Source organism: Sus scrofa, chromosome 6, assembly GCF_000003025.6.
Source record: "Sus scrofa isolate TJ Tabasco breed Duroc chromosome 6, Sscrofa11.1, whole genome shotgun sequence".
NCBI classification, from domain to species: Eukaryota; Metazoa; Chordata; class Mammalia; order Artiodactyla; family Suidae; genus Sus; species Sus scrofa.
The window spans coordinates 2435335-2455387 of record NC_010448.4 but is presented as its reverse complement, the minus strand read 5'-3'; the positions used below and the strand labels follow the sequence as shown (position 1 = coordinate 2455387).

The window sequence follows — 20053 nt, the reverse complement described above, 5'->3', positions numbered from 1 at the left end:
ACCGAGCTGCCGTGGAGAAGTGGGGGACGCACACTCCCGGGCCAGCACGCTGGGGCTCCTGGGCATCTGCATAGGTCGCAAGACCTCAGCTCCAGCACAGACTTTATAGCTCAGCCTGCCTCACTGCTATGGGAGTGAGGAGCACCCCATTTAAAGGCAGTCGGGGCTCCCCCTCCCTTCTTCTGCATCTACAGTCCCACCTCCTGGTCCCAGGAGCCTCGAAGGGACGCTGTTCTGGGCCACCTGGGACTTTGCCCCTGACCACACCAACACCTGTCTCCTTGACAGTGGGAGGGGCCTGGGCCAGAGAGGAGGGCTGCGGGCTGCCCCGCGGGCCATGCTGCAGGTAGGGGATCAGGGAACCCGCGGACGGGGAGACGCCCAGGGGGGCACTGGCCTCTCAGAATGTGGTGGTTACCGGGGCCACACCCATCCAGGCCGATGGGGACAGGCCTCCCAGGGTGTGGAGCTCACATTTCAGACATGCCCCGTGTTTGGTTTAAAAGCATCCAGTGTTTTATTCGAGGGGAGCCTGTGATTCCGAATTCTCTAAGGCCACAGCTCAGAAGCCTCCAGGAGATCATTCAGTTCACACTGGCCTCTTCCTTCTTCCAGACAGATCATCATACTCTTCCTAAGACCAGGAAGGAGGAGCTCCCGCCGCGGCGCAGCGGAAACCAATCCGACTGGGAGCCACGAGGACGCAGGTTCGATCCCTGGCCTCGCTCAGTGGGTTAAGCACCCGGCGTTGCCGTGAGCTGTGGTGTAGGTCGCAGGCACGGCTTGGATCCTGCATGGCTGTGGCTGTGGTGTAGGCCGTCGGCTACAGCTCCGACTGGACCCTTAGCCTGGGACCCTCCATATGCTGCAGGTGCAGCCATAGAAAGACCAAAAAAAAAAAAAAAAAATCAAGAAGGATCCTCTGGGTAAGTTCCTCTTTCTCTAAGCGTCCTTATCAGCAAATGGGGCAAAATAATAAGGTCCGACTCAGAAGGCTGTTGGGAGGATTAAATAAGATACGCGTGTAATACTCTTAGCGCCTTGCCGAGCACATTGCAAAGAGTCAGTACGGGGCGGTGTTATTATTGTCATCATCACCAACACATAATGTTTCCTTTGTGTCCGCACCTCGCCTACTGAATCAATCACGTCTGCAGTTGGCTCATGAATGAAAGCTTCCTTCCCGGCTCGATTTCAACACAGGGGGCTGAGCTCCTTAGGCTCATTCCAGACCGGCAGAAACCAGCCCTTACCTTCCAAAGGGCTGCGGTCGGAACACCTGGCAGAGCCCAGGTGCGGCTGGCATCCATGCTGCCACGCCCTCTGGTGGAGGGACGAGGCTCCTGAACTCAGGTGTGCAAGGAGGCAGGTGAACTGGAGCGTGGCAAAGCCAGGTTCGTTTTCCTGCCATCTGAACCCAGCTCCCCTGAAACGCAGACAGTAAGATGGGTGATCAGAACCACGGGCAGTGCGAACAGAACTGGATCGTGAGGGGTTTGCCCTTGTAATGACCTTTCTCTGCTCCGTGTTTTAAATCTCTGCTCAAAACCAAAAAGCAAGATGAGGGAAGGTACCGAGGTAGGAACTGAGTTTCCTTTTGAGTGGACCAAAAATGTTCTAAAATTAACTGTGCTGACGGCTGCTCTACTCTGTGAATAAACCAAAAAAAAAAAAAACCCACTGAATTTTACACTTCTAATGGGTGAATTCTATGGTATGTATATTGTATCACAATAAAGCTGCTTTGAAAAGTTGAGTTTTTAAAAAAATGTTTTTTGGTTTTCAGATATTTCCCCAAATATTTATTATGGAAATGGAGAATACACCTAAAAACGGATTTTTCTCAAAGTATTTATGTGCATTCTTTGAGTTCCAGATGCATTTTGTAGTCTGCCCCGAAAGGGGAGAGTTTACCTGAGGTCAGCAGGAAGAGCCCAGCGTGTGCCCGGTGCCGTGGGAGACGGGAGATGTTCAGTCCCGGACAGTGAGTTGAAGTCCCTCCAGACGCATCCTTAGAGGCAGCTGGACAAAGGGAGAAGACGGCTCCAAATAGGGGGCTACGTCACCTGCTGAGTGAGCTGAAAGAAGGAGATTGTTGAAGGTTCAAATAATCCAGGAAGGCTTCATGAGGGAGGGACCTGAGCTGGAATTTAACAGGTTTAATAGAAAGAACAAATAAAACATAGCACCAAGCAGGAACGTAAGGCTAACAGCGGGGTAGGGCAACAGCCCCGGCTTTCCCCCCTCAGCCGCCCGCAGGCTGGGCTCTGTGGACCTGCTCCAGGAGGCGAGCCATTCCGCAGGGAATGCGGCCCCGCTGCAGTTTCCCCAGGCTCTGGCGGCTGCCCCCGATGGCCGCCCCCAGCCAGAAGCCAGAGAGCAAGGGCCACTGACACAGACCACGTGACCGGTCCCCAGGGAGAGGGGAGGGCGAAGGGGGCGGAGGAGTGATCCGGAGGGCTGCCTGGAGGCATCCAGTGCCTCAAAGTGGGGCGGCAAGGGTTCGAGCGTGACCCGGCAGTGTCCATGGGGGGGGGTGCCAGGCAGAATGACGGAGGACAGGGATGGGCCCCTGAGCTGCCCCCAGTTGTTAAACAGCAGAGGGGTAGCTAGTGTCCCTTTATCATTAGAATGTTCGGAACTCTTGGTTAAGTTCTCGTTATACATTTACTTTGAGTTCCTGGTTACCCCACGCGGGGCTCTGCGACATCACCCAGAGCTGGTCGGAAATGCAGAATCTCAGCCCCACCCAGCTGCACCGCCCTAGAATCTGCATCTCAGCTAGATGCCTGGTGATGTGGGCACAGGTGGCTCGGAGAAGCTCTGCTTTAAATCACCCCAGGGATGCGGTAAGTGGGGGTGGGGGGCTCAGGAACAAGCCGGATTCAAGTTGAAAGGCCCATCCTACTGCAGGTGTCAGGTATCAGCAATAGGAAATCATAGCTGGCGGCCTGTCCTTCCACCAGGGTGGACAGAGCTGGTCCATGACCTTGCTCCTCCCTGCAGACACCAGGGACGGCCCCACGACGCTGTCAACACAACATACCCGCATCCACGTCTCATTCACAGGGGCTGGCAAGTGAGAGGAAACTTAGCGGTCAAGTGCGTGTATTACATACATATGTAATATTGCCCGTTCATCACTTTTGGCAGAAACATCAAACCCGCTGGTGATCTGGGAAAGAACAGGCTGCCTGCCTTGGACGTGAATTATCCCTGCATCTCACACAGCGTGCGGCCAGCAAGCAAGAAGCTGAGAGTCAAGTCAGGAGGCAAGGGAATGACATCAGAGCCTGAGAGAAGGCCCTGAAAGGGGCGCCCAGTGCCACGGTCACAGCAGGCAGCTCTGTCTCTGGGAGTGAGGAAGGTCGAGGGAGGAAACGCCCTTGACTTGGGCCCGGGCACCGGCCCGCGTGGCCAGAGGACATGGACAGGGAGACAGTCATTCCAGGCAGAGAAGGAAGCCACCTGCTATGGAGCAGAGCTTGGCCCGAGGCCCGGCGGCAACGCTCGCCTGTGCGGGTGGGGGAAGGGAGGGCGTGAGGAGGAGGAAGAGGGTGGCGTTCTTCCTTTGGTCCCAAGCGAACCCCAACTCACGATGCTATTCTTTAAACCTCTAAAAGCGAAGTTAGGGAGTTCCCCTTGTGGCTCAGCAATAATGAACCCAACTCGTATCCAGGAAGACGCGGGTTCGATCCCTGGCCTTGCTCAGTGGGTTAAGGATCCGGCATTGCCGTGAGCTGTGGTGTAGGTCGCAGACATGGCTCGGATCCTGTGTTGCCATGGCTGTGGTGTGGGCCGGCAGCTGTAGCTCTGATTTTCTGATTTGACCCCTAGCCTGGGAACCTCCATGTGCCGCAGAAGCAGCCCTAAAGGAACCACCCGGCAAAAAGCAAAGTTAAACATACAGATGACAATACGGATAACCATGTGATCTGACGACCCTCCTAGAAGTGGGTCAGTGGGGGGATTTAAGTCACCCCCCCTTACCTAAGGCGCCCTGCCCGAGTCCGAAGTCTCGGTCAACCGTGTCTCTTGAGCAGATGATGAGAAAGGCAGTGGTCTGGTTCTGAGGTGTCGAAACCTGGGTGAGATGGAAAGACAGGCTTTACCCAGTCGCCGTGGGGCTGCGGTGTGCAGTGCGTGAAAGTCGGCGTGAGACCACAGGGCCCCTGCGCTCTGGGTAAGTACCCGCTCTCCATCTCCGCCTGTGTGCCCCGCCCCGCGAGCCGCGCCCCACTCACACGTCCTCCAATCTGTCAGCCCCTGTGGGGCCTACGGTGACACCACGGGAGGGTGGCTGCGGTGATTCAAACCGACACTAACACCGGGTCTGGCGAACCCAGCGAACGGCCGTGAGGGTGCAGCCCCTTCTGGACTTGCAGGCTCTGCGCAGCCGCTTGTTCCCCGCGGCCCCACCAGCCGCTCACCTCCGCCCCGCCCCCTGACCGCGTTGTTTTCTCCGAGGGCGCCCCTTGGACACCGCACCCCTTTCTTTTCTTCTGGCGTGCGGACCTCAGACGGATCGAAGAGGAGCACGGAAATTCTCAGGGTGCCCTTCTCCTAGATTCCCCAGGTATGAGTAGTTACCTGATTTGCTGTTCCCTTCTCCCTGCTACACACGCACGCACGCACACACGCACGCACACACGCACGCGCGCGCACGCGCACACGCAGAGGCAGATGCAGACAAGATCCGCCTTTCCCTTAACGGCATCACGTACATTTCCTAAAAACGAGGGGTTCCCTTTGGAACCACAGCACAAGGATCAAAATCAGGGAAGCACAATCGCCCCGCCGCCCTGGGCTGCTCCATGGACCGTACTCAGAGCTCTCCAGCTGCCCCAAGACAGCTCTTGCTTTTCCTGCAAGTAGGTGAGTCGACAGCGGCCGTGCACCGGCTACACCTGGATCCAGCCCCCGCGGCTTCTCTGTTCAGCCCCTGCGCTCGGCCTCATCTTGCGTCAGGTTGAAGTAATACTCCGGTGACTGGCCAGCAGGGCAGGTGTTTCAGAGCTACGCATCAACAAGGCCGGCTTTGATTTTGCGATGGAACTTCTAAACCTGACTGTGTGTGTCAGCCGTGGGAGCAAGGGCACCCCCGCATGTGAGCACAGACTCACAGAGGCACGGCTGTGTTCGGGCAGGGGTGCTGGTCTCGTACTCATATGCCCTTCTGGCTGACCTTGGGACAGTAAACGCAGCCCCCTCGGGCGCTTTCCTCATCACCGGTTGACCTTCAGGAAAGACCACTGTTCTTTAGCGGGATGTATTTTGTTTGTCTACGGACAGTCTAAGTCCACAGATGTACTGAGGGGACTGTGTGTGTGTGTGCCCCTACGAGCATGCCTGTGTGTGCACAGGGAGGGATGGAAGGGCCCAGCTCTGCCTCTCTGCCTCCCCCACTCCCACCAGCCTGGGCTCTGTCCGCAGGCCAGCTCCCGGGGGCGGCAGGATGGCTGCAGGTGGCACCTGGGAAACCTGCTTTCCTGTTGGCTCCTAGGCGAGGGAGCCCCACTTGCACGGCAATCAGCCCTTCCTCTATCTGATGGGACACCACACTGGTAGGCGCCCACCCCCACCGCAGCAACAGCTGCCAGGGAACTGCCAAGAGCTGACCGGCTGAAGCCTTGGTCCCAAATCATGGGCCAGGGGTAGGGTCCCCTAATTAGGCCTCATCCCTGAGATGTGAGAGCCCCAGCACCTGCCAGTCACCTGGGGAGAGGGTAGAAAGTCGAAAAAAATTACTGCTCTTGCAGGGACCAGGAAGCTAGTGCGGATGCTGGCACAGCAATCAGCAGTGACCACGATTCCCATTTCACAGATGGACAAATGGAGGCCGGGGAGGATTACACTTGCCTGATGTTGCAGCCGGCCAGGCAAGCATTTGAAACCAGGTCTGTTTTGGCTTCAAAGTCCGTGAGTTTTCCATCATATCCTCTGATCCCTCCTTGTCGACTGAGGACAGCTGGGCCAGACAACATCGCAGGCTGCCAATTATCCAACCTACGACAAGGTGTTTACAGCAAAGATGCCCAGGGGGCACTCTTCACGACAGCCAAGAGGGGGAGGCAAGTCAAGTGCCGTCCGTGGCTGACCGGAGACGCACCGTATGGTCCGTCCACACATCCGCGCAGCGGGTATTACTCAGCTTCGCAAGGAATGAAGCACCGACACGGGCCCAACCTGGATAAACTCTGAAGACGTTAAGCTACGTGGAGCGAGGACTCAAATTTGTAAAGACAGAAAGTAAAACGGGGGGTGGGGGTGTCAGGAACTGGGGGAAGAGACTGTGTTTAGTGGGGACAGAGGGTCCCCTGGGAAGATGAAAAAGTTCCAGAGAAGGTCTAGGTCTAACCGCAATGTGACTTAATGCCGCAGAACTGTGCGGTTAAATCAGTGAGGTTTAAATCAGGTATATGTTGCCGTGATTTTAGAAAACTACGCGGTATCTTTAAAAGCCGCATTCAGGGGAAGGCAGCATGCTAATCCCTTGCGTGAAGCAGTTTTGCGGAAGCAGGGACAGCTGCCACTCCTCTGGTCCCTCTAAACCCTCCTGACTTCACTGCCCCCCCCGCACCCCTCCCGCCCCCGTCAGCCGTCCCGAGGCTCCTGAAGAGCGAGCAGCAGCGAGGTCTCAAAGCGTGAGCAGCAGCTTGCAAACGTTCCTCCCGTCGCACTCGTGGGCCTGACGTTGGAAATGAATGGTTTCCCGTTGTACCACTGACCCCTGTTGTGTGTTCTATTAATACCACATGTTACTATTCACGGCCACAGTTTCAGAGGAGCCTGGCCTTGTGCGTCCTCTGCCATCCCGCCTGGCATCAGCACAGCCCACGTGGGCGCAGAAGCCCAGGGCCTCCTCCACCCAGCGTGGTTCTGCCTCTCGTCCCGACCAGAAGGCAGGCGTGGGCAGGACGCAAGTCGTCAGGGGAAAGGTGGGTTTTATCAGCGCCACAAGACCCAGCGAAGCGGGCCCATGCTTTGTCAAACGTGCATTTGGCAAATGATTCCCTGTGGGCTGCAGAAATCCAGATGGAGGAAGTCTTCTAAGTGCGACGTCAGAATGGTACATCTGCTGAGCCCAACAAGTGCACGGGGCCAAGGGGAAGGAGTGGGTTGTCCACAAAATCTTAGAGCACGGATGTGGTTCTGGTGGCTCGTCCAAGAGAAGACAAAGGCCCAGTGTCCACACCCCCTGCGGGGCTGGGGCGTGGTTAGAGCTGGGGGAAGTCTAAGCCTCACCCAGAAGGGCTCTCAGTCTCACAGGCAGGAGACAGAGGCACGGGCAGGTGGGCAAGGTCAGTGGCCCAGGGCTGCCCAAGGCTGGACTTTGGCCCTGGGGCTCTGTGGCCTCGGCCCAGTGTCCTCTGGCCTCACCAGGCTGGACCAGGCAAGCAGCCGCTGACAGCGCGGCTTCGCTCCTCAAGGCACTGCCATCTACCGCCTCGCTGCTCTCCCCTGTGGGCAGCAGTCTGGGGCCTGGGCTCAGATGGGAGCTTACCTGACACCACGCCTGGTGCATAGTCACGGTGAGTCACGGAGAGGCCAACAGAGCACGACTGGGTGTCCGTGAGGGCTCCGCGGGGGCGCCGGGACAGGCCGGGTGGGAAGGACGGCGGTCCACAGAGGGCCTGCAGGAGCCCACTGCCGCATGCCCGCTGGGCGTCTCGTGGGGCTGAGACAGGGCTGGGACCGGAGGCTTGCCCCCTCGAGCTCTTTCGACGGCTCTGGTGGGTGCCTGCTCTGCTTTGACAGCGGTATTCAGAAGCCTGAAGCCGAGCAGGCCACTCTCACTTCCCCGGCCAGATCCCTCCTTCCCGCCGCCCGGCCATGTGCCTCGGGAGGCCACCTGCAGGGACGAGGCTCCCGTGCTTCCTGCTGGGCTCAGCCCGTGGGAGACGCTGGAAGCGGACTGGAGGGCAGGAGCAGAGAGGGGGAGGCTGGGGTGCTTCCGTCCTGCCCCTCCTGCCTGGCTGATGCTCGCCCGGCCCTTTCCCCCGCCCCTCCCAGCCAGGGGGCACTGGCTCCCACCCTGTCCGTCCCTGGACGCTTCCCCGTCCTTGTCAGTGCCCGGAACCCCGCCCTCGCTCCAGAAACACCCCGATACCTTCCTCCGTGAGCTCTGGGGGAGGCTGCTTTCCTGTCGAGACCATGCTGGGCAGAGGGGTGATCATCAGACCACAGGAGCGGTGACGTCTAGACTCAAGGCAAAGATAGCACATGTCTGCACAGTTGGGGACCCCCTCGAGAGCCCACCTCAAAGGCACGAATGTTACGGAAAAGTGACCCGGAGGCCTGGGCTGCTGCTGCAGGGTGGGGAAGTCTGCAGACACGGGAGCTTGTCTGGGGCCCAGCGGCTCCGCTCCCACCGAGGCGGAAGGGCCTCTGAGGCCTGAGGCTGGTCTGGGAGCTCGCCTGGAGTCCAGTCACGACCCCCCCCGCCCCCTCCCTCCCTCTCCCCCCACTCCCTTTCCTCAGGAAGCACAGAGTCAAGAAAGCAGATGTAAACCCCATTCTGCAGCTTTTCACCCAATTCAGCAGTTATAACCTGTGCTCCTTGGACCCTGAGCTACTTCCAGGGCCTCTTCACGACATTTTGGAATGTTACAAAATCACGCGTGGGCAAAAAATCCATTCAAAGTTCAGGGTAGACCCATGGAACTGAACAGAACAGGGACGAGATAGTTCATTACCGCAACTTACCTTGAAGGAACGACCTCTTGGCGAGTTTTGGTGTACTATTAAAGAATGACACCCACAACCAATAACCCACCTCTTAATTTCCAAATACATACTCACGTGTGGCCAGGCTTCTTTTCCTAGGCACCAGATTGAAAGCAGACGCAGATGCGAGAACCCCGCTGTTTCTGTTAAGCCAGACATTAAACAGGTTTGCAAACATGGACAAGGTGAATCTTCACGCTACTTTTCTCTTTTGAAAAATAGGATTATTTTTTTCCAAAATAGGTCAAATGTGTTCCTATACAATGGGCTTATCCCTGTGCTCACTTGGAACTTAATGGATAAAAGAGTCTTACGTTTTATCAGTTTTACTCACAAATACTACAGATACCGACAGACCTGAGCCCCCACAGCCAAGCCCTCGGGAACTCCCACCAAGCTTTAAGAGAACAGAGCGGGGCCGAGAGCCCATAGCCTGGGGACGGGGCTGTGAACACCAACGTGCGGGGCCGCCTGAGGAAGGGCCAGGCGGCGCTCGACACCCACGCCCGGCACCCCACCAGGCTTGGGCTACCGTTAAATTACGTGCTGGAGATTTAGGGTCCGGTCTTACAGTGTCAGACTGCCCGGGAGGTTTGGGTTTGGGTCTATCGGTCTGAAAGCTGTGCAGCTCTGGGCAAGTTCATTTCCTTCTCTGAGCCTCGTCTGGAAAGGATTCAGCGTTTCCCACCGGACAGGAAGGTGCCTGGGAGCTGAGCGGGGCCAATGAGGAGGGTGTGGGTGCGGCCTGACGCAGCAGCTCACGTCCGAGTTCTCCTCGGGTCCTTGCGCAGCCCCTGGCCCGGTCTTGTCATCCCTCCAGGCTGCTTGTGAGGGTGGGTGAGCTGGCGCCTGTCCGTGCACAGACTGGAGATCCCACGCCCCTCACTGCCCTTCTCTCGCTAAGCGGAGGGACCCCTGCCTGCAGACACCCTTCTCTGAAGGTTAAGGAGGCCTGCAGACCTGGAGGACCGCACACACATCTGGGAAAAGAGGCCTTTGCTTTCCCGGCCTCGGGCCAGGGGCTTGTTTAGAAACCTCCAGGGGGCAAGGAAGCCCAGTCCACGGCAGAGACTGCCCTTCCTGGACCCTTGAGAAACAGGTATTTCACGCTGTGTTGGCACCACGGCCAGCCCACAACCCCTGTGCTTGTCTGCCTGGCTGTTGGGTAATTTTTACAAATTGGCTTTTACTGGCAAGGGAGGTGGGCGGATGTGGGCAGTGGAATATTCCGTTAGGTCACAGGTTCAGATCTGGCTGTTGGTCTATTTTGACTTCGGACCTGGGTCAACGCTTTGAGCCAGCAAGCACCGACGAGGCACCCGTGAGGTTCCAGGCACTGTGCTGAGGGCTGCGGGCGCGGTGGTGAGCAAGGCCGAGAGTGTTCTCATCTCTGCAGAAACCTGAGTCCCTTCTCCGTGCAAGGTCACGTCTTCTCCGTGCAAGGTCACGTCTTCTCCGTGCAAGGTCACGTTCACAGGTTCTGGGGATTAGGATGGGGGCGTGTTTCTGCTTTCCTCCCGCGGGGACAGAGCTGCGTCTCCAGGCCACTCCATCAAGGCTGTGGTCGCCGACCCGCTGTGCGGCTCTGGGCACCCAGGGCCAGTGATCCCCCAGCTGAGCCACTCTGGCTGCCCAAGAGGCAGCGCCCAGCAGGTCTCTCCTCGGAGGGGGCCCCGTGTGTTCTCCTTCCAGTGCCTTCCTTTTGTTTCTGGAGCGAGGCTCCTCGATTTGACTGTGCACCCAAGGGGCTTGGCGCCTTACTGAAGGGCGGGCGGGGCCTGAGACTCTGCATTTCTAGCCCCTTCCCAGGGACGTCCGTGCTGCTGCCGTGGACCGCACACGGGAGGGCACGGCTCGAATTTCTCACCAGCGCTGATCCCCACGGTCCAGAAGAGAGGCTGGCACATAGTAGGTGCTTAAGAAATACCCAGTGGATGGATGGATTCCCCGAGGCCACGCCCCTGTTTCTCAGGACCAAGGTCTGGCCTCTTTCTCTTGCTGACAGGCCCTCTGCTAACGCTGGGGCTCTGATGGAGGCAGGGCCCGAAACGCATCGGCTGTGGCGTGATGAGTGGCAGATCAGCCAGGCAGACACCGGCTCCCTTTCCTCTGCAATTCTCTACCCTATTATTTACAGACTATTTCACTTGTTGTGTGTAACCTAAGCCCTCGGGTTGCCACACCAATCCTACCAAGCCTCCCAACACGAGGGCCAATTGAGCTGCAGTGGCCCCCAGCCCCCCCGTGCACACATGCGTTCACCAGCTACTGTTAAGCCCCCCAAGCTTAGCTCCCCTTCCCGGCCAGCACATGACTCAGTGCGGGCTCTGTTTATTATTCTAGAGAAGCAATTTTCAAGGGGACTGAAATACTTGTTAAAATTAGGGTAAAGAATGTAAACCACAGCCAGGCTCGTTCACCTTGTGCTTCAAAAGCCTCTTGTTTCTCCAGGCACCGCCCTCCTGCAAGCTGGCCGCGGGTCTCAATCCGCTCCAGCAGAAAGGAAGGCCGCCAGCCGGCAGCCGGGCAGCGCGGCCCGGGGCTGCAGCCCGCGTCCGGGTGCACACGGCCGTCCTGGGGCTGGAGGCACCTGCTGGGCTCGGGTGGAAGACGGCTCGGGAAGGTTGAGGAAAGCCAGTGGTGGACTTGACAAGAGGCCGCAGAGGCCATGGGTGTCTTAAGCACCGGCTGTGCCCGTGGAGTTGACTCTCCCCCCGGTGGGCACAGGTACACAGCCCTCCAGGCCGCGTCCTGGCATCTCGGAACCTGCCTTATGTGACAGGCAAGGGTGACACAGTCTGAAAATGTAACGCCCAGAGGCAGAGCCCTTCAAGGAAAACCGCGGAGGGTGGCGTCCGGCACCCATCGCTGCCCCTTGTTCCAAGGAACTGCTGTTTCGAAGCAGCTTTTTGTTTTCTGCAGACATTTAAGGAAAATAATAGCAGTGGGAAGGAAGGCCACTGCAGAAGCTTTAGAACTGGGAGAAAGCCCCTCCTGCAGGTGGCTGTGCGCAGCTGGGGGCGCCGAGCTTCTTGGGAAAGCCCTGGTCTCGGTGGGTGCGAATGGGACCATCTGCTTCCTCTGGAGATGAGGTCAGCGCGTGGGGAGGAGGACGGATCAAAATAAAATGAACGAATCCGAGCTTCCTTCCCAAGTGGGCGCAGACTCAGGTTCAGGTCCTCCCGTTCGTGACAGGGCACAGCCCTGCGGGCCAACGGCGCAGAAGGTGAGGCGGTCGGAACTGCAGAGCAGCCCTTGCAGGCAGAGAGGTGGGCACCGAGCACCCTGTGCGTTCGCTGTTGATAGGCCCTCAGCCCTGTGTTGAACCCGCCTCTGTCTCGGCCCCCCGTGAGGAATTCGGCCTGAGCAGCCGATTCTGTTCATGCCTCCTGCATCACTGGAGCCCGCTGACCTAAAATTAGAAATAAGATAGTACATTCAAAAAATGATGACTTAGGATTACAAAAGATACTACCCCCCATCCCCTGGCCTTTCACAGGGGGCTGTAGAGATGCTCAGTGAGTCAGGGGCCACAGTGTCATCCCCTATTTGGTTTTTTTGTTTGCTTGCTTTTTTTTAGGGCCGCACCCATGGCACATGGAGGTTCCCAAGCTAGGGGTGGAATTGGAGCTACAGCCGCTGGCCTACGCCACAGCCACAGCAACGTGGGATCTGAGCCGCTTCTGCAACCTACACCACAGTTCACAGCAACACTGGATCCTCAACCCACTGAATGAGGCCAGGGATTGAACTCGCAACCTCATGGTTCCTAGCTGGATTCATTTCCACTACATCACGATGGGAACTCCTCATCCCCTATTTGAATCCCAGAGCCCAAGGACTGGGAACACCGATGCCTGAAGGCAGGAGCAGGCGGATGGCCCAGCTCAGCAAAGGGATCGTATCCGGTGGTTGCACCCGGCCCCTCAGGGCCTGGCTGGTGCCCACCAGGCTGGGGAGCCACCTGCTTCCCTGTTCGCCAACTCGGTGCTCATCTTGCCCAGAAACGGCCTCCCAAACAGAAACAGAAATAGCGCCTCACCAGCTCTCGGGGCACCCTGGGTGCACTTGGGTGACATGGAAAACCGACATCCCAACTGTGTATCCAGCCGGAGATTCCAGAGGGCCGTGCACGGCCCCTGTGCTCCCTGGGCCTGCGGAGCTGAGCAGCCAGGGGCTGAACGGGAGCCACTGTGCAGCCTGCCAGGGCCCTGGCCTGAGTCCGGGGGTGTCGAGAGACCCGGCTAACACGGTCCTCCTTTTGAGCGCGCAGTCCAGGACAGGAGAGCCCCATGCCAGGGCCTACAAACAACGAGGGCGACTGGGGACGGTGGGTGGTCCCCTAATCCTCAGGCAATTAGATCTGAGGACGCCCCGCCCCCTCGGACGCAGCCTGCGTTTACTCCACTGCGGGGAAGCTCAGCGCCCTGCACAACCGCGCCTCCCGACAGCTGCCCGAAGCTCGGGGAGGCAGTGTCCCCGGTCCCTGGCAGGCCCTGGAAGTGCCCGAGCGTCTCTCGGCACCCGGAGCAGCAGTGCACGCGTGCTGAAGAGGAGTCTGCCTTTCCCTCCCCGAGGAGACAGTGGAAATGGTTCCGGAAGGCGAAGCTGCTGAAACAGTGGAGGGACGCGGATTCACCCCGTGACATGGGTGTCAGGGACATTCTATTTATCCGATTGTTCTCAGACAAGTCCAATGGCAACTGCCCCCTCCCTCTGCCTCCCCCTCCCCCCCAACAAGCTAAGGTTTGTAAGAAATTCTATTTGGGTCATTTTACCTTGGGGGGTGCCGGCAGAGGGAGTGCAGTCAATTCTCCAGGCCATTTAAGTGTCTCAAGGGGTCGTAAAGTGATTCGTAGCAGTTAAGGAGGGAGGGGTCTGGTGCGGCTTCCACCACTTGCAACCCCGGCACCGCAGTCTCCGTGGTTGGTCTGATACAGCAGACACCTCCACCCTAGTCTAACTGAGCGCAGGCCCAGGAGGGGCGGGGGCGGGCCGGGAGAGCCTGCTCGGGGCAGGGGGCGGGGAGCATCCCCCTGAGCACCTTGCAGCCGCCCTGCTCACGTCCCAGGGATAGGAGCACTGGGCAGATCCCGGATACTAGCCCGGCCACCGACCCACGACTCTGGAGGGGCCCCGGGAAGGATCTAGAGGTGCCAGATGCAGCAAATAAAAATACACATTGTCCAGCTAAATGGCAATTTCAGAATACCAGCTGTAGGAGTCTCCTAGGGCTGCCACGAACTGGGGGGTCTGAAAACAACACAGATGTCCCCCGTCGCTGTTCTGAGGCCAGAGTAGGAAAGCAGGTGTGGCAGAGCCACGCTCCCTCCGAGGCTGTGCGAGGAAGGAAGGAAGCATTTCCGTGTCTTCCGGCCTCTGCGGGCTTGGACATCCTGGGAGTTTCAGCGGTGAACCGGGCACTCCAGTCTCTGCCTCCGTCTTCCCTCGGGGGGTCTGTGTGTCTTCACCCAGCATGATGACCCTGCCGAGACCCTGGTTCCGACTGGACACATTCTTTTTTTTTTTTTGGCTGTGCCTGAGGCATGTCCAAGTTCCTGGGAAAGGGATCGAACCCGTGCCACAGCAGTGACAATGCTGGATCCTTGACCCACAAGGAAGCTCCCCGACTCCATGCATTGTGATGCTCCAGGGGCCGTGAGTTTTTGGAAGATGCTACTCAATCCATGGCAACAATGAAAGTAAGTTTTTAGTTGCACGGGACACATTTTATACTAGAGTTATTCATTTTTTAACTAAATTCAAATATCACAAGAGACACATCTGTACTAAAAATTATTGGTTTTGGCCCTGAATTCAATTACAGCATGGGCTGCGTTTCTATTGAAAGTTTTCATATTTTACCTGAACCCCATTCCTGAGGCCCGCGGCACCTGCATCCTGTCCCATCTGAAGGGCAGGCCAGTGCACTCCAGGACGGTGCCAGCCCGCGGTGCCCCTGCCCCCGGCCCTGGCCCCACTCTGCAGGGACAGGAGCTCAGCCTTGGGATCTGAGCGACGCCCCGTCACGGAAGGGCGTCGGGAAAGGGAGAACTTGGGCGAGGCTACGGAGCGGTGAAGAAATGTCGACTGCCACCTCTTTTCTCTCAGGGCAGGAGTCAGGGCTGTCAAATGCGGGAACTGGTGGCTCTGAGCCCTGGGGGGGAGGTACGGCGAAGAGCTGAGAACCAGGCCTGCCGCGCGCACCAGTTCCGCCAAGGTTGCTGAGCAGCGCTGTTTACGGTGGGGGCCGGGGGGGGGGCACGAGGGCACAAGCATCCTTGGCTTGGAGCCTGACGTGTTCAGGACACTTAGGTGACCACATGTCAGATGGCGGGGGTGAGCCACCTGCAGCCCATGGGTGCCCCACCCTGCGTCAAGCCCCACTTGGCACCATCTCCCGATCCCAGGACAGCCCGCTAGCCCCCCAGGGTCCCTGCTTGCACCCAAGGCTGTGGGAGGTCAGACAGTCAGCGACGAGGGAGTGGGGTTGGAACGCCCGCCCCCAGGCCTGACTCAGAGTCACACACACACACCAGTCCAGGTGCCAAGATGGTCCCCACACGGTGCCATGCATTTATCCACTGCATGGGTGGTTAGAGTGTTTGACCACGGCTCAGGGCGCCTGCAGCGTCTCAGCAGCCCTGAGGCTCTGGGGCCTCCACCGTGTCTGCAAAGATGACAACTGCGTGATGGAAAGTGACGGGGCTGGGGGAGAAGAGCAATGTGCGTGCTTGTGCCTGTGGCTGTGCGTCCCCGTGAGGGGCGTGTGTGCTTGTACACACGTGCATATGTGGTTGTGTGTCCCTGTGAGGGGCGTGTGTGCCTGTACACATGTGAGTACACAGGCCTGTTGGTGTGTGTCCCCGTGAGGGGGTGTGTGCTTATAACACGTGCTTGTGGTTATATGTCCCCATGAGGGGGGGAGTCTGCTTGTACACATGTGCACACACATGCATGGCGGTTGTGTGCCCCTGTGAGGGGGGTTTCTGTACTTTTACACATGTGTACACGTGTGCCTGTGGTTGTGTGTCTCCGTGAGGGGGGTGTATGCTTGTACACATGTGTGCATGTGGTTGTGTGTCCCTGTGAGGGGTGTGTGCTTGTACACATGTGTGCACACGTGCATGTGGTTGTGTGTCCCCACGAGGGGGGCTTCTGTGCTTTTTACACATGTGTCCCTGTGAGGGGGGTGTCTGCTTGTACACATGTGTGCACATGTGCATGTGGTGTGTGCCCCTGTGAGGGCGTGTGCTCTATCACATGCAGCAGTCGCAGAAGCTCCCTCTGTTGAGACAACACTGCCTGAGAAGTGAGGGCATGAGCCAGCCTGACTGAGGGAAGAGTCTCAGGTGCTGGAGCAGCAGGTGCGAAGGTCCTGGGGCAGGATTGGGTTGGCGTGGTGGAGGCTCAGCACAACCGTCAGTGCGGTTAGCACCGAGTGTGTCTCACAGCTTCAGCCATTTCTGCCACGGGCTCGGTCGCCCTGTCAGAAATCCTTAGGAAGGCCGGGGAGCGAAACCGTCCATACTGCCTGGGTGAGTCCTGCATTTCTAACCCAGGAGAGAGAGAAATGTCCGTTTTTAGAGCAGAGATTCGGGTCGAAACCCCAGCAACAACCACGATCCTAGCTCGGGACTGTGCCACCTTTGTAAGCGGCAAAGGAACACACAAAACTCTTCCTTTTCTGTAATTAAGCCACTTCTGCATACGTGTGAGATGTTTTCCTCAGCAGCCTCCCCACCATTAAACCTCCCAAATCTGATGGGACAGGTCTTGGGTCTCATGCCGCTCAGCGGCTCAGTCCCAGGGAGGACCAAGGCAGGAAAGGCGTCTGGCTACGGACGTGAGAATGAAAATGAATGGTGATGCGGGTGTGGACAGCGAGAGCTCCCGGCTCAGGGCGAGACTGGCCTTTGGAACGGAGTCCTGATTCCCTGGCATCCAGGTCACAGGTACATAAGGGAGTGGATCCTTCTGCGGGACACCTTAAACCTGGAGACTGCTGTCCGTCAGTCACATAGCACTGGAAAGCCTACCTCAGGCATATATGTATGTTTTCAGAATCCAAGCTGAAAAAGCTGAACAGGAGGCGGCCTATCCTTAGAACACAGGCATCAGAACAAACCAGGAGCGGAAAGCCGGAGCGGAAGCTCAGATCTGGCCACGTGGCCTGGGAAGTTTTCTGAGTTGGAAAGGGGGGGAAACGGGGCTTTCACAGCTCCCAGGGCTGCTCTGAGAGAGCAGGGGACGGAGTGGCTCTCAGGACAGATCTCACCAAGGGTGGTCGTGAGATGACGGCAGCGGACGGAAAGGAACAGACCAAGAGAGGAGGCCTGGCGAGGACAGAGGCGGGCGGGCCCTGAGGGCGGGCGAGGACAGTCCCAGCTCATCTGGAGATGTGGCCTGCAGCAGATCCGCAGGGGGCGGGAAGTGCCCGGGGAAGGGCTCCACGCACCCGCAAGCTCTGGACCACGACGCCTCCATCCCTAGAAATTCAGAATCACCAAACACTCGCCTGGGCGCCAGGGAGAAAAGACTGCAACGTCCGGAGGGGAGAAGTCAGGCTGGGCTGAGGCATCTCTGCCCTTCCTGCCAGATGACAGGGCCGCGTCCCCAAAGTTCTGAGCCAAAGGACGCAGGACAGAGAATATCAAGTCAAGGTGCTTTGTCTTTCACGTATGACGACGACAACTAGGCACTTTTGAGGACAAAACAGGAAAACCTGAACGTTCCATCCATGAGCCCCACTGGGGGCCTGGAGAATTCCTCGGCGACGGGGCGCTGAACGGGGGCTGAGAAGGATCCCAAAGGGAGAGGCTGCAGCAAAGTGACTGTGATGAAATGAAATCCACGCAGATGGGGATTGGCACACTCGGGGCTGCTGCTGTCACCGAAGAGGACTCACCCCAAGCAGCAGAAAGGCTCAGGCGGGAACGCGACACCAGGGCACCACAGAGCCCGGGCGCCTGGGCACGCCGCCGGGCCGGCATCAGAGGACCTGCGAGATACATGGAGTCAGTGCGGCCGCTGGAAGCTGCAGCCTCACCTCCTCTTCCCAGAGGGGAAGGTCAAGCAGCGCCCCCTTAAGGGCACGGCCTTGGGGGTCACCCTCCTACAGCCTTGGTGTCCAGCTTCAGAGTGACTCGTGGGAATCACCATCTTTAATGGTGAACAATTAGGTCAGCAAGTCCCCTGGTCGTATTTTACATTTTTTCAATGAAATTCAAGCACAAGAAGTACATTTTAAATTTTGAAATAGCGTGGATAACGTTACTCGTGTGTATTAACCTCTCTCTCTTCAGCCGGCTCTCTGCATGTGTACACAGGACACTCAAAAAGACGGCCACCTTGACGGTACCACGACTGTGCAGGAGTTAGCTCGGGAGCAACTGGTTGTTTTCTTAGGAATATCTGCTTAGGTTTTTAAAAAAGCAAGCAGGAATGACATTCATACGAAGCGATAAAGCCAATACTTAGAAAATATACGACGATATGCCTTTCTCGGAGAAAAAAGGAACACAGCGGAATGTGTACTGCACCTCCTGAAACATAAATCTAAATTAATTAATTGCGGGAAACAAATCTATAAATCAGCAAAAAAAAACCACTGACTCCCCAAATGTAACTACACCTAAATCACAGGGAATCTGACCTAACTCTGCGATGATGCAGCCGTCAAAGGAGTTGCTCATCCGCTCAGCGAAGAGCCTGAGGGCCCACTGTGTGCTGGGCACCTCTCCCCCCGCCACTCCCGTTCCGCCTCCCCCCCCACGTCCACCTCCCCTCTCTGCAGCCACACCCATGGCCAGGGACAGACTCCAAGCCTCCGCTGTGTCGCAGCCACAGCAACACCGGATCCTGAACCCACAGCGAGAACTCTTGGGCACGTCTCTTCTGTTGGACCACAGCCCCCTAGGATCCCACAGACGAATGACAATATTACATTTAGACAAAGTAGAAGTGAGACCCCCCCCCCCAAAACCGTTAGACAGTTCACTGGGTCACTGCCTACCAAAAGGAAGATTCAAGAAAGCACCTCCCAGGAAGGAGCTATGACCACAACTGCCGTGAACACTCAGGCTCCAAGCCCCTGCTTTTTCTTCACTTTTTTCCAAGAAGCAGCATCTGTCCGAAGGAGGAGGAGGAGCCGGAAACGCAGCGGAGAGTGGAAACGCAGCGGAGAGTGTGTGTCAGCTTTTAGAGGATCAGCTGATGGAAAAGCAGCGTGAGCCTGCTTACTGGACACGGAACAAAGCTATACTGAAAAGGGAGCCCGGCTAGTCGGAGACGTTCACTGGGGCCTTGGCCTCCTGGGGAGACCAACTGCAGATCAGCGCTGTCCTGCTGTCTCGCAGGGACTCTGAAGCCCTACCCCCAGGCCCTGTACCCCGGCTGCTGCCAGGCCTACGGCTGCCTTCCATGGGCGGCCCGACTGACCGTCTGTGGGCCCTAAACCAGGTCTAGCAGCGCCCCTCTGTCATCAGCCTCCGGATGCCTGGGAAGACTCCCCAGGGCCACTTCCTGCTGAGATGCCAGGAGGAAGCTGGACTCCTGGCTCTGGGCTGTTTGCTCTGTCAGGAGCTAGGGCCCAGTAAACCAGCCTCCGTCCAGAAGCCTGGGAACTCAAGCCTCGAGCATCTTAGGGAAACAATGAAAAGCCTTTCTTAATTCTGCCGTCTTCAGAATAATACTCTGGATTCTGGCTCCAGCCTCTCTGAGATTGTAAACATCTGGGGAGAGACAGCCACGGCTGACCCTGTAGGCCCCCTGTGGCTACACAGACAAGGGGGTGGAGAGCGGTCAGCCGGATAAGGGTCCCTAAAACCCCGAGTCACCGGGCAGACTTGGCCTTCCCAAACCATACCACATACCAGCATCGGCGACATATGGTACAAATAAAATGGGCTTAGTCTTACATTGGGAAGGATGTCACCAGGGGCAGTTGAAGCTGGGACAGCTCGAGGCAAAGACACAAGGCCAGGCATGGAGACGACACGGTTTCACGTCCAGCTCTGCCTGCTCTGCCAGGAAGACTTTGCTCCTTTACTAGAGGCTCAATTTGTCCCCGAGCGCCCACTGCCCTGTGGACAACGTGGGTGGGACCTCTGATATGACTGAAGCCTTGGTCAGGGCACAGACATGCATTCCTGGGAGTAACAGGCCTGTCCCTGGGTCCCTGCGGCACACGGGCCTGTGGAGGGGAGGGTGGGACCGGGGACCTGCCTCAGGCCGCCTCCCAGGACAGGCCTCCAGGATCGGCCCCCGCGCCTCTCGTTGCTCCCAGCGCCCTGGGGCCTGGGCATCAGAGCCAGGGTCATCGCTG

The 20053-nt window shown here is 57.8% G+C and overlaps 1 long non-coding RNA gene across 2 annotated transcripts in view; it reads right to left on the bottom strand.

Moving 5' to 3' along the window:
- The window catches only part of LOC106510452, a 113566-nt gene that overhangs the window by 72531 nt on the left and 20982 nt on the right, over positions 1-20053 (bottom strand). For both annotated transcript variants that reach the window (XR_002344453.1, XR_002344454.1), the window contains exons 2-5: positions 4591-12139; positions 3991-4084; positions 1915-2078; positions 1254-1426 (exon numbers count right to left, since the gene is read on the bottom strand). This is a non-coding gene — a long non-coding RNA (uncharacterized LOC106510452). The remainder of the gene's footprint in view (positions 1-1253; positions 1427-1914; positions 2079-3990; positions 4085-4590; positions 12140-20053) is intronic.